Below are 14329 nucleotides of genomic sequence, written 5' to 3'. Positions count from 1 at the left end.
CTCTTTGTCAAACACGTACGTGAGTAAGCCGATAACATAATAATTAAGTTAGTATGTCTCACGAAAGTTATAATAAAAGTATAGAAATAATAAATTTCTATACACGTCTTGATGTGATGTAATTAGTTATCATAGCAGTAAATTCTTCTAAAAACTGACAGCAGTCTTAATTTTCTTTAGTTTCAGTAAACCTTGACTTAGTTAGATTAGACTCAAGAGCAAAAAGAACTAGAACATTTACTAAAGTAAGCCCCAACATTTGAAATTACACTAATTTTGTACAACTAAATTACAAATTGTAATTAATTAAGTTGTAGAATTTCATTTGAGGCTGAATGCGCTAGGAATTTAACAAAGTCTACATACTTTTGGGGTAATATTGTGTTACATTTATTGTTTCAATTTATGCGTCTAGAGACTTTTTGACTGCCTTATTGACTGACTATTATTCTAAGGAATAGTCTTAATTTTTTTTCCAAACCAAAATTTGTTTTTACATTATTTTCTATTTTAGAAAAGTGCCCAACACTGGGATATATTATCTCATGTGTCTTGGGTGCATTTACAAACATCAAGTTCACATGATCATGACAATTTGTGGATCACACAAAGATTCCGCATGGAGGTGCGGGAATCGAACTTGCTACTATCTGCATTTCAATTTATGAATTATATGAAAATATTCCTATTTGTCTCAAATAGTCTTAAAAAAATATATATTGAGCTATGCAAATTATTACATGACTTATCAAAGCTGAAGGAAAGAATACCTATCATAACTAAATAAGAAAATCATTATTATCACCTCTGCACATTACAATGGTAGACCTATACCTAAGCCCACCCTTTCAAAAAATAAAGAGCCTAAAGTTACAAGAGAAAATTCTAAAAATTACTTCCAAAAAGCCTAATGCTAATACTTATAATTCAGGCAGGAGGCTATTGCCTACAAATTACGATTTAAAACATTCAATTTGATCTCGGGATGACCCTTAAGAAGGTCAGAAAAACAAAAGGACCTCTACAATTGGCAGTAGCGCCGTTCTAGGAGTCCGTAATGTTATTCGGCACACTGGCATTATACACTCTGTTTTTGTGCCTCAACCTACTTTGCAAGGGATGGGAGTAAGGAGGCGGTCCAAAATAAAGGCTTGACCAAATTTAACCAAAGGGAATTAAATAACACCGGGATTTTATCAGCTGTGTAAAATTAAAAAAGTATCTATACTTAGTGTTTTTAATACCAGTGGTAAAGAAAAGATAAAGAGTCCAGACAATCTAGATGAAAAAATATAGCTTTGAAAAAAAAACAAACCAGGAGCCAAAGTAGAACTTTTTTCTAAGTAATATCGAACTTCAGACCTTGACTTCAAGGACAATTGAAAAATACAAAATAATTGTGAGAATAACGAAGACGACGACGATCACTCGAATAAATTGCATGGTAAACTAGTAGATAGATCACCTGATGGTTAGCAATCGCCGTCGCCCATGGACGCCCGAAACACCAGAGGCATTACAAGTCCGTTGTCGGTCTTTTTGGTGGTTAGGAATTTAAGGGTTGTTGGAGGGTAATTGGGCCTCCGGTAACCTCATTCACACAACGAAACACAACGCAAACGTTGTTTCACGTCGGTTTATGAGGCCGTGGTATCACTCTGGTTGATCCGGCCCATTTGTGCCGAAGCATGGCTCTCCCACACTTAAATATTAACCAAAAAGTACAGTCGTGTGTCGCGGAATGCTGCTCATGAATATGAGCCTCTAGCATGGCTTGAAACTAGTCGAGTTCCTCGTCAAAACAGTACGTGAGTAAGCCGATAACATAATAATTAATTTAGTATGTCTCACGAAAGTTACAATAAAACAAAAAGTACAGCCAAATAAAAACAAAATCATCCGCTGTATTCTCACAACTTGAAACCAATTCCACTGATAAGGGTTGACTACGACACTACAGTCGACTTGGAATAGTTCGGAGCAATTGAATAAATAAACGAGCATACAAAATTAAATATTAACGCAAAAGATAAACGAAATAAGTAAGCTTTACTTAAGGGCACGATATAAAGAAAATAATACCTCCATATATGATAGTAACAGAGAAAATTAATTTGGCATAGTGTATGAAGCTTAGGTTTATGAAAAGAGAAACAATAAAAACAATTTGATGTTTATAAAGAAAATATAAGAATTCTTAAGCGAAAATGGAAAAAGATCAGTTTAACTTTTCATAGTAAAAGGGTAATACCTAAAAGTACATGATTTATTAACAACATTTGTTTCTGTTACATAAATAAAGGCATATCTATTTTATGTATTCCCATCTTTCTCGTCTTATACTAACGATAAGCTGATGCCCGCGGCTTCACACGCGTGGTTTACGAACATTGTGACTAATAAGAAGCCTAAGTTATTCTTTAGTACATCAGCTACTTGCCAGTAAAAATCCCACCAAAATCGGTTCAGCCAATTCAGAGATTAGCCGAAACAAACAGATCGACAGAGAGACAAAAACAGTAAAAGTGTTATTTTGGTGTATGTATTGCATGTGTACATTTGGTGTATTCGGTTATTTCAATATTAGAAACAGAAACTGTAATTTTATTTATCATTTATTTATTAGAAATCAAGATCACTTTCACAAACTTCACAAACAAAAAATAAAATATTATGATCACTCAATAATTACAAGTTCTTTGACAACAGTCCACTGAACTAATGCTATCAAAAGCCTGAGCAGCTACGGAAATAATCGTCCTAAGCAAAATATCCGTATATTTTTCTACTTGAAAAATTCAAGCAAAATCACTACCGTACCTCAATAGGGATTTCTTTCTACTGGCAAAAGTTGAGAAAAGCTCAAATGTTGGCGATCTCTTTGTGTTGTCAGCTATTGAAGTGAACAAAGGCTGGTGGACTGAATCATACGATACGTGTATTATGATTTAAATAGTCGTCGGAACTTCCCCTTTTTGCGTTTCATGTTTTGCCATTGATATTGTTTGATAAACATCGGCCGGTTTTAACCATTTTAACCTTTGGTACTCGTACAATTTCACGTTTGATTCATTTTTTATTTATCTTTTGACGAAAACATTTAATGAAATTGATGTCTGTTTTTATTTGACTTTATCTATTATGTTTTCTTTATACTGCATAAAAGAAAGACTTAGAAGGCATTTAGAAAACAAATCTCACTAATTTAAAGACGAAACTGCCCGACTTTCGTACAAGATTTTGTGATTTCATACAATGTTGTAAGCAACAATGCGAGTCTGTTGCTAGCTAGTGTCAATAAGAGGATTGGATTCACCATGTCGAGTCTCAGAGGGATTACAGTATAAACTCAACTTTACATAACCGGAGGCATATAGTAATCTCTTGGGATATGGAGAAACTAAGACCGTACTTTGGCTGTGTATAATATATTTGCCATTTACTATAAATGTATTTGGTCCACATAATAGTTAAACTAAGTATAGGACACTCAGTTCTTCTCTGGGGCCTTGTGATAGTGAGCGGCAAATTGTTTTATGACGTGTCCGTGTACGAACATGATTTGCATTAACTTTATGGGAGCGGGTAACTTCGTATGCATTCAGATTACGTGACCAAATTCGGATCCCAATGGCTATTTGTACTAATGTGCTTTGTAAGAAGATATTTGGCAAGTAGAATAAGTTACTGTCAAAGCATTTCTTTTGAGACTGATAGTCAAATACTCGACCGTCAGTCAAGGCTCTCTCTTTTAGAATCTACGAATTCTTTATAAAAGGCAACCAAAGCTAATCAATATCAGTTAAATACAGATTGTGCTACATTTTTAAATGTGTATACAATTCCACCTTTTCATCAACAGACAAACATAACGAAATCAAAGTAGTAGGAATATTTTTACACTATTATTTGACAGTAGATAAGAATCGATATGGGATCGTATGAAGAATCCAATATTCCTATAGATATTGGAAACAGAAGTGATGTAACGCAGTTATTACGAGAGGTTCACCAATCCGTGACATCACATGACGCGGAAATAAAATTGTATCATAGAAATTTTTGAACACAAGGAAAAATTACTACAGGTGTTTGTTTTTAGTCATTTTTTAGTATAAGATTAATACAAGGCTAATTGAAATTTGATCTAAAACCTAGCCTAAGAAAATAACGACTTCAAACATGAAACCAATATTGAATCTATGCTACACTCAAGTTACAATACATACAAGTTACAATAGTTCATGATACGCTAAACTAGTATCAAAAACTAAAGACCCAAAACGGCAAACAATAACAAATCACCACAACAAAATTTTGCAGCAACATAAACAAAACGACGCAACAAAAATTTCACTTCCCACCATAAGCTTGAGTTCGATCAAGAAACCACTTAACTTGCTTATAGTTAGCCTGAAATTCGCGCTTGGTTGGCCATTCTTAATGTACTTACAGCTATAGAGCTATTTGTCTTCTTAGTGGTTCGAGAAAACAAGTCGTTAATCTTTTGTGTTCAAAAATTTCGGGGTGGAAAATAAGTCTTGAGATTTCGTTAGTTATAATTCTGATAAAATCTGTGAAGAGTTGGCAAAGCGTCGGAATTGTAATGGTTTATAAGTGAATGAACCTTGAGAGAACGCTGCAACATTTTTTCGCCAATTAATTATTCTGAATAACGTAATTAAGGTGTAATTGAATTTATTTTGATTAAGAAAAAGATTTACATATTTCATTCGCGTCGGATTTAAAATTTGAGACAATGACTCCGAATTCCAGTAACTTAAGTCTAAAATATAAATTTGAAACGTAATTCACTTAAGACGCATCCAATTTGAGAAAATTAAGAGTCTCAAAATAGTTTTAATTAACTAAAACCGAGCAGAAGAATCTTTTAGATTATTATAATTTGGCTAGCTCTGCAAATGAGCAATTTCGAGATAAAAACAGTAAAATTTAATTTTTAACTCAACATTCACATGAATTAGGCAACTTAATCTGAATCTTTATAGTCTCTACATAAGGTTGACATTTCGCTACCTGATTTGTACCAAAAATAACAAAATTAATCAACCAAAGAATTTATTTACTTGCATACAAATCACCATAATCTAGCAGCCATTGAGAAATTCTCTGTTCTTGAAAATAATCAAACAATAATTCATTAAAATTAAAAGTTTTGAAGTTTTTTAGTATAATATCAGTATGTTCACTATACATATGTATTTTCTCTGTCCTCTCCTCTATTTATACTTCCTTGTTAATTTAAAATATTCTAGCATCAGACCAGTGACAAGCTTTTATGAAACGCCGAAGGCTATGGGAAAATCTAATAATGGATCCTTGGCAAAAGTACAAAAAAGGCAAACTTAATAGCGCCTCTTTCTTTATAGATTCTTAACATATTTTAATAAGGAACACATTATTTACATAGTTTTATTTTTCTTACAAAACATTGACATCAAAATGATGTAATGAAAATGTTCAATTATATTATAGGTTAGGTGGCAAATGAGTAGGCAAAACACGCGATGATAAGCAATCAGCACCACTAAAAACGGCAAGCATTTGCTGACGTCAATACATCTAGGCCGTAGGCACTCAGATACAAGTAATTTTAAGATTAACATCGAATCCAGAGCAGACTAAACAAAAACATTTAGGCCTGGATTCTCTTCATACTTCACCTCAATATTCAACATTTATAAACCCATCTTCAAACTGTAGGTATATCCTAAAACAATAAATAAACTTCACTCATTAATATACTCTAAAACATTTAGTTCTGTTGTTGAGCAATATAGCAGATTTCATACTACAATTTGGAAATCACAAATCAAGCTTATCCGTAAACTGAATGCAAAGGAACACACATCTAAATCTCAGCTGGATACTCGTAAATTCTGGACACAATTTACTAGGATCCCCACTGACTGACAATGAGCTAGAAACGAGTCTAAACACCAACTCCCGTGGAGTCTTTATGGGCTTACTGCCAAATGTGCTGATTAGTTTGTCACTCTATATAATGTCTCTCTATCAGATTGTTTTCATTTGCTAAAAGCAGCGAAAAAAGCAAGTTGAAATATATACTTTGGCTATGGATTAAAGAGATTTTAAAATGAGACTAAACAAAAGAAGAACAAAAGAACTTATTTATCTACGATTTAAGTATAAACTAGTTTGTGCTTCGACATTGGTATAGAATTTGTAAATAATTTTTGGAGATATTTTATTGATTTATTTAAAGAAAAAACGAATATGGTTTCCTTGATGGAAACGTATAGTCGTACTGCACGTCGCGTTCCACCCGCGTCTCAAAGAGTCATCAGACCACCAGAGTTGGGGCCCAGTAGGGCTGATTAACAATAGTTCTGTCGACGCAATGACTTAATTCAGATTACAAACTGTTTGCAACTTGACATCGTTACTCAGTATAAACCATTGAACTTTTAGCTCTTAATCCCGTAACATCGATCAGTAGGAACCTACCTACAGCTTCATACATTAGAAGCATTTCAAATACTCGTTCTCAAGAGTGGGGGAATGTCAATACGTTGAAGAGTTCGCCAAGTGTGTGACGGGGAAACACGCGGTTTTCCCACAAATATTGTATAGGTAAGTATATTGTAAAAGTGTGTTTTGTTTCTTTGTTCATACCTACTAAAATAATATGAAAATTATAAATATATGGCAGCACTGAAACTTAAGTTAAAATGTCAAATATACAATTATGACATCTTATTACTGTTTTATTATTTGCTACTTCAGGAAGCCAGTTTCCGAGAAGCTGGTTTGAAAAGAGAAAACCATTATTATTTTTTCTTTTGAAAACGTTGCCCTACATTTAGATTTTTTCCTGTGTCGTAGGTGCGTTTACGAACATACAATTTCATATACACGTGACACGTTCACTCAAAGAATTGCTCCGTGCGGAAATCGAACCCACTACACGATGAACAAAACGGTTGGCGTGTTGGTCATTTTAAAAACTACCTACGCAATAAAACAAAATCTATTTATGGTAATCCCATAATAGAATCCGTTGAGAAAAACAAAAGACCTTAATTAATCCTAAAATAGAAATAAAATAAAATACAATAAAGAGACACAACATCGTAACATAAAATCCACGTCCTTTACACCCTTTACATTATTAACGCCCCTCGCAACTTTTAATGTAAAGAGAGGACACATGATGTTGACCACAAGCCCCAAATTTATACGCACAGTTTTCCCGAAAGCCGTAAAATCGACAGAGTTATAGACCAACACACAACGCGTCGATCTAGATTAAATATCGTAATTGCTAGCAAATAGTCGTAGATTGATTGCCCGTCCCTAAGGACGCGATCGATGTTCGGACGTAGTTAACAACTGCGTTCAAGGCAAACATGAAAAAATATTTACAATTTTTTGTGTAAAATTCTGATAGAGTTTTTGGTATGGTCAGTAACGTGACCACGGAGGATAATTTTGAAAAAATAGTGTTGGTCATATTGTCATCGTAATTTTCTATGTGAACTTTGGTATAATGCATGATAGTATTACAGCTATAGGCTCTACCTCTGTTTTTTTTATGGTATAAGCCGGTAAACAAGCTGACGGAACACCTGATGGTAAGCAACCGCCGCCGCCTATGGACACTCGAAACTCCAGAGAAGACGAACCACCACAAATGAAAGCATTGTTTCACGTCACAAGAATTGTATCTGAGGCCGTGGTATCAATCCGGTTGAAACGACCCATTCATGACAAAGCATGGCTCTCCCACACATTTATAAATCTTAATACAGTTACCAAGGAAGTAACTGTAGCTTAAGTAGGTTCTGAGTACCTTTCCAAGAAGTAACAAACATGGTATTATGTTTTAATAAAAGAAAATCCTCAATCAAAGTTCTGATGTAAAAGCAACGAGTTCATCAACCTCTAACACTTTACGACAGGGAGGCGGCACAATTTACTTTCCTTTTACTCCTAAAAGCAGTTAAGAGAGAAAACGTAAATAATTTAACATTTTTCAACATAAAATTGCCAATGACGTCTAAATGAACTCAAATTGTGAATGACGTGGATGTTTTTATTTTTGAGAAAACAGCAACGGCGTTTGCCGCCATCAGTCTTTATGTTAAACAGCTTTTGAGTCAATCATTCATCGGCACTGTTTCTGACGGTAGGCGGCCCTTTTTATTTTCCACGTTATATTTCTTCAACGTCACGGATGTATTCTGGAATTGGTGTACAGAGTATATTTTTTCTTTATTGTTGTAAGTACCTACCTCGCTGTTTTATGGGAAATGTGAATACTCGGTAATTTTATTGTTATTACTTATCCCGAAAATATTTAAACTTGCGATTATTTTCAAGAAGTTATCAACTTTAATGAGAACTCGTAAAAGTTTTCAGAACTTCCAATGACTCACACTCTCACTTCAAATCTTTACGCCCAAAGGAGCCTTGAGTGAGGCGAGAGAGTGTCAGTCTCTTACTGACAAAAAGACACCCTATTCCTAATTCTACTTTGAGCCGGAACCCCGGTAGCCTACTAGATAGTCAGCAGCTCTAGATTCAGTAACAAAGGTCGCTAGTGCGAATGGGTTTAAAAAAAATCTACAACCAAATCGCCTCAGACGATTCAAAGTGTCATTGAAACTAATAAGTTTGTTAACCAATACTCCATTCCTTCATCACTAAGCATTTAAACAAGTACCGCCTCCGTATTGTACAATGTACAGTTCCTAGAACCCAAGGAATTGAGCCCAATGATAAGCAATTAAAGCAAAATGGTTCATTTGTTACAATTAATAGGATACAATTTTGTTTACAACGGTGTATTAATCTTCGTTTCTTGAATAACAATACTGTTTAGAAATAATAGCAATTGAAACTATAACAATGAATGTGATAGAAACAACTGCGGAAGATAGTAACAAAGAAAATTATAAGAATGCAAAACGTGAAAGGGTTGAAATAGAAATGATATGTACTTACACCGATTCTTTTCAATCACCCAGCGTATGAAAACCTAGTCCATAAATTGTTCAACCGGTACTAAAAAATAGACACAAATACCATCAAAGAAAATACTTATTATAATATTTCCACCACTTTATAAATGATTGGGTTAATAAACTTGAGTTGATAAACAAACACATTTCAAAAATTAAATTTACTCGGTAACAAGAGTCAGTCGATTGGCCATCGAATTAATGAATCGTAACATAATGGATATTGAACATATTGACAATATGCCTGTTATTTCCAGACATTCAGACATTGTAGGTAGAGATCAACTTACAGTACAACCACTTTTACTATTTTTGATAATGGTAAAATGGCAAGTGATAAACCAAACATCGGTTTAGATGTTCTTACGGAAAATTTTAAAGATGCATCTAGAAATGTATTTACATGGTTGTTTGATCGTTTTAAATATTTAATTATCATAATCAAATTAACGTCTCTAAGTGACCACTGCTGATCAAAAACCTCGTTGCACATGGATATGATATGAATATTAGTCACCACGCTTGCTCAAGTCGAATTGGCGATTTCTGTCTAAATAAAACTAGAAATTCTTTCTTCTTTTCTATTTAAAAATATTTACTGTATTAACTTTATGCGCATTCCTTAGTCCATTTTCTTACTCTACTTTACCTATTTTATTTTATGTATGTACTAACTTTACTATAATTCAGTCATTTCTTATTAATTCCATGTCTTATCAACGGATAAACAGATTCAACGTTTTCGTCAGTCTCACTTCTTGTTCGTCTACATTTATACTCGAAACTTTACTCGCAACATGTCTTTCATCCTTCCACATCTCTTTCAACAAACTTTTCGGCAACGCCGCCTTTTTAGACTTCCTCTTCAAACATATTCATTTCGAATTCTTCTTCAACATGATCATTATAAACTTGTTTTACTTTTTGTGTGGCCTTTTAAATAATATTGTTTATTGTGAAATCAAATTAGTAGTGTTTGTTATAAAATCAAATAAATAAACTTTTGAATTTTGGTAAAAATATTAAATTAAACTAAAAAATATTTCGATAAATGTGACGTTTTATGAGTTAAATAACTCTTCTACTTTCTAAAATTATTTAGACACCACTGATAAACGGTCGAGGAAAACATCTTTAGGAAACCTGGGCTTATATTTCCTAATTATAAGCTTGAAATCGCCAACCCACTTTGAGCACGTGTGGTGATTTATACTGAAATCTTATCTGTGTGAGAAGAGGCTTTTGGTCAGTAGTGGCTACTTATATGCTGTTGATAAAAAAATATGTATGTCGAAATTTATAAGACCACAACTGAACATTCATGAAGAGTATGTATGTATGTGCAGTCGTTGATATCGTGCCGTAATTTCCATACTCCAAAGTTAGATGCATTGAATCAGAAACTCGGTGAATATCTGGTACACGAATACAGTGATATGGTTGCTGAGACGAGAATGGGAAATAAATGATCGAGTATAGTATAATCTAACTGTGAGGAATTTCTGTGAAGTACACAATTTTATAATATGATTAGGTATGTTTTTCGGTTTACTTATGTAACTGTTTGAACTCGACTAGTTTCAAGCCATGTTAGACGCTCATATTCATAAGCATAATTTCCTAACACACGACGCGGCGACTGTCGCTTTGCTACTCTCTAACCAACTCTGGCATGGCTTGAAATTAATCGAGTTGGTCGTCAAACAGTTACGTTAAACTAATTTAGTATGTCTCACGAAAGTTATAATATGGTATTTTTTTCTTAGTTAATTAATATTACACGTGTCATTTCTTGGTAGGTCCAGTACTTATATTAAACTTTTCTTCATAAATCATTTGGTTTATTACATAACTTTAATACTCTAGTCTATAAACTAGACACACAATACAAAACTAGAGTACTAGATCAATATCCAAAAACATCATTTCCTAAAATTAAACCTAGCTTTAGACTGCTTGATCCCGGTTACACAACAGGAACGAATTGCTCCCATGTACCATTATACGTGCAAATTAAACTAGATCCAGGAAATTTGAATCCAAACTTTATGTCCATATGGATTCCGGCGAGATAATTAAATTCTGTATGAATCTATATCCACTTAATTAGTTGGATAATGTATGTGAAGAATTAGCATACTATCTCTGGCTTAGTTTCTTGTGATTAAATTATTCATTTCATCTTGGTTTTGTAAAGGAATTGGAGAAGCTATGAATTTTAATCACACTAATATTTTAAATGTGAAAGCTTGCTTAGATTTTTGTGGTGCACCAATCACACTGAAAGTACTAATCAGGTTTTGATAAAAATGGTATACAGATAGGGTATGTACCGACTTAGGTGATAGGATGTTTTTTTATTCAAGAGGAACGCGGGCGAAGCTACTGGTAGAAACTGGTATTATAAATATGAAAGTTTGTTTGTTAGAATCTTTGTGCGCCAATCACACTGAAAATACTGAACGGATTTCGATGAAATTTGGTATACAGCTAGTAGGCATGAGCTGACTTGGGTGATAGGCTACTTTATATCCAAACACGGGCCAAGCCACTGGCTAGCAGCTAGTAGTTTCATAAGTTTTGTTTAATTTATAGCTAAGTTAATTTGTAATAAAGAACAAGGTATAAAATTATGGTTGAAAAGTAAAGTAACGTAGACAATATTATTTTCAATTGTATCGCTTTCCAAGTAAATAGGAAATAGCGAACAGCAATCTAACATGAACTACTGTAAATCAAACGTGGAGTGATCAATGCCGTGTTTGGAATTAAATTCTTGGTAATGACTAGCCGGTATCGGTATTATTACACTCAAATCAACATTGAACCGAGTATTTTAGATAGTGACAGAGATTCGTTTCAAAAGGGTTAATCGTATGTTTATTCGTTTTAGGTTTTTTTTATTTTGATATAACATACGGTCTGTTGAAAAGATAAAAGGTTATTATTATATTTACTGGCTTCATTATACGGCAATTATACGAATAACAATAATGGAGCATTTTTTTGAGGGGGAATGTGTTCTCCCGCCTTGAGTAAGGCGAAAAGGAGTGTCAGAGTCTTACAAAATTTAATAAATATCATATTTTGATATAGTTAATATTGTTTTAAATAACAGATATCTTACTAATATTATAAATGCGAAATTTTGTGAGTTTGTGTGTATGTTTGTTACTCAATGACGTTAAAACGGCTGAAGGGATTGAGATAAAATTTGAAACAGAGATAGATTATGGTCTGAAACAACACATAGGTTTTTTATCATAAGGTATGAACGCCGCTAATAGAATCTAGTAAATTATATTTCTTGTAAGCAATTAAAATTTCTGTTTGACTTCCTTAAATCTTTGGTTTATAAATAGTTTCTTTAAATATTTGAAACAATATCTTTATAGGGAATATTTACTATGATTTTATTAACATAAATAAAATAAGAATATTATTTATTTAATCAATTTTAGTTTCTAATTTCAATTTATCATCATCTGTTACATTCTGATGGAAATCTGTTCCATGCAATTTGCTTCAATAATAAAAATCCGATTATCGACAGAGGGTCACTCGCGTCAACGGCACAAATCGATTTGTCGTGTCGAACTTGATATTTCTTATTGCGATTATAAATATCAGAAGTATTTGATGGATCACTTACACATTCTATTATTAGTATATTAATATCAGTGTTTTCATGTTTCCTATTTTCTATGTGATCGTATTAAAATGTGATTATTGTTAGTCTATTTATAATACCTAGTGTTCAACTATGGATACATCTTTCTTTAACCAAAATTTCGTTAGAATACTTTTCCTTAGTTTTTTCTACAATAAATGTTATATTTATTACAATCATTGTTCTTGAACGTTAACTCAAATCTTCTTATTGCTAATTAATTCTTACTGTTGTTAAACATTTCCTTCCATAAATCCTTTTTTATAACACTAACACTCTATAGAATTTGTCTAAAATAAACGCCTTATTATCACTATAATTAATAAAATTTTAATCCCAACACCTTTCTAATATTCACATTAAAACAGATCATTTGACAAATCGAAAATATTATCGCCACTTATTATCATGTCGATTCAATATTCGTTGAGTCGATTCACGAATTGGTGACACCACCGTCCGAACTTTGCACTGGCCCGTCAATCTATAAGCCCTTAGATATGGCGAGCCTTTGATCGGCGAATTTCCATGAATATTTTCATTTACATTTGCATCCTATAAATCTTATTTACCCCACGCTGCTTATTGGATATTTTTCTTCTTTGAACTTTCGGTTTATGCATCGTAATTTATTTATTGACGTTGCCACAGCAAAGGGTTAGAAAACAGCTGTGCCTTAGCGTCTTAGCCATCAACGTAATTTCACCGCTTATTCGAGAAAATCTTTCTTTTAATAAAAGAAATTGAAAATTTCCTCACAAATTTTAACATCCGTGAAAATCTTGCTGACGTAATACCATTTATTAATATTAATCAGAGTCAGGAAAATTATTCTGTAAACACCTTTGATTGACTTAGAAACAATGGGCTTGGGTTTACATTGGAAACAAACGAAATATTAATTAATCTCAACATTATCCTCACGAAAACATAATAAGATATTTAGCTGAAATCAAGGTGAAGGAATACTTACGTTTCGTTCAAAAAATCCTCATGGAACATAACATATTTTTTTTGAAAAATAAAACTTTTGTCAACGCTTCAAAATCACTTCATTTAAAGGAACACTAAACAATGTGCAAGTCACTTTCACTTCCAATACAAATATAGATAACTGTCAGATAGACGTTACTATTTTCGTCACACAACTTGAAAACGGGACGCGCGTCCTACCTCGGCGGCGGTCAGGATCAAACTGAGTTGCTTCGTCATACACAGTGCACCGAAAACGGGCAAAGATTCAAGTCAGTTCAGCCAAGCAGCAAACTTATTGAAGCGTAAACAGGATAATGCTATAAATCTGAGGTTGGTCATATGGTAGTAAAATGGTATGTGCTCAAACAGTTAAACAAGCTTTGATCTAACGTCGCGGTTTGTTTTAATAATATTTCTTTAAACGACCGATTGCAGAGTTTGTCTTGCGGTCGTTCAGTTCAAGTATAAAAGCTCAGATCGTATTATTACAGCAATATCTTGTTGGTTTAGATTTCTTAATATTATGAAGTTTAATTTAGATGTAAACAAGTGTGTTAAGAAAAGGGAATCTAAAATGGTGAATGCAGTTTCGAAAGGTTGACTTTTCATCTTACGTTGTATGCTATAACCAGATACTAAAAAAATATTAATATAAAATTTACTTCCAAGTTTCAAGCGA

The 14329-nt window shown here is 33.2% G+C and overlaps 1 protein-coding gene across 5 annotated transcripts in view; it reads right to left on the bottom strand.

Moving 5' to 3' along the window:
• LOC118282190 (glutamate receptor-interacting protein 2) overlaps positions 1-13857 on the bottom strand; it is a 284034-nt gene extending 270177 nt beyond the window's left edge. For all 5 annotated transcript variants that reach the window (XM_050701450.1, XM_050701453.1, XM_050701454.1 and 2 more), the window contains exon 1: positions 13649-13857. The gene's annotated coding sequence lies outside the window, so the exon portion shown is untranslated. The remainder of the gene's footprint in view (positions 1-13648) is intronic.
• Positions 13858-14329: the final 472 nt, after the last annotated feature.

Source organism: Spodoptera frugiperda, chromosome 20, assembly GCF_023101765.2.
Source record: "Spodoptera frugiperda isolate SF20-4 chromosome 20, AGI-APGP_CSIRO_Sfru_2.0, whole genome shotgun sequence".
In the NCBI taxonomy this organism is placed as follows: Eukaryota; Metazoa; Arthropoda; class Insecta; order Lepidoptera; family Noctuidae; genus Spodoptera; species Spodoptera frugiperda.
Note: the sequence above shows the minus strand (reverse complement) of the source record. Positions and strands in the feature narration are given on the sequence as shown.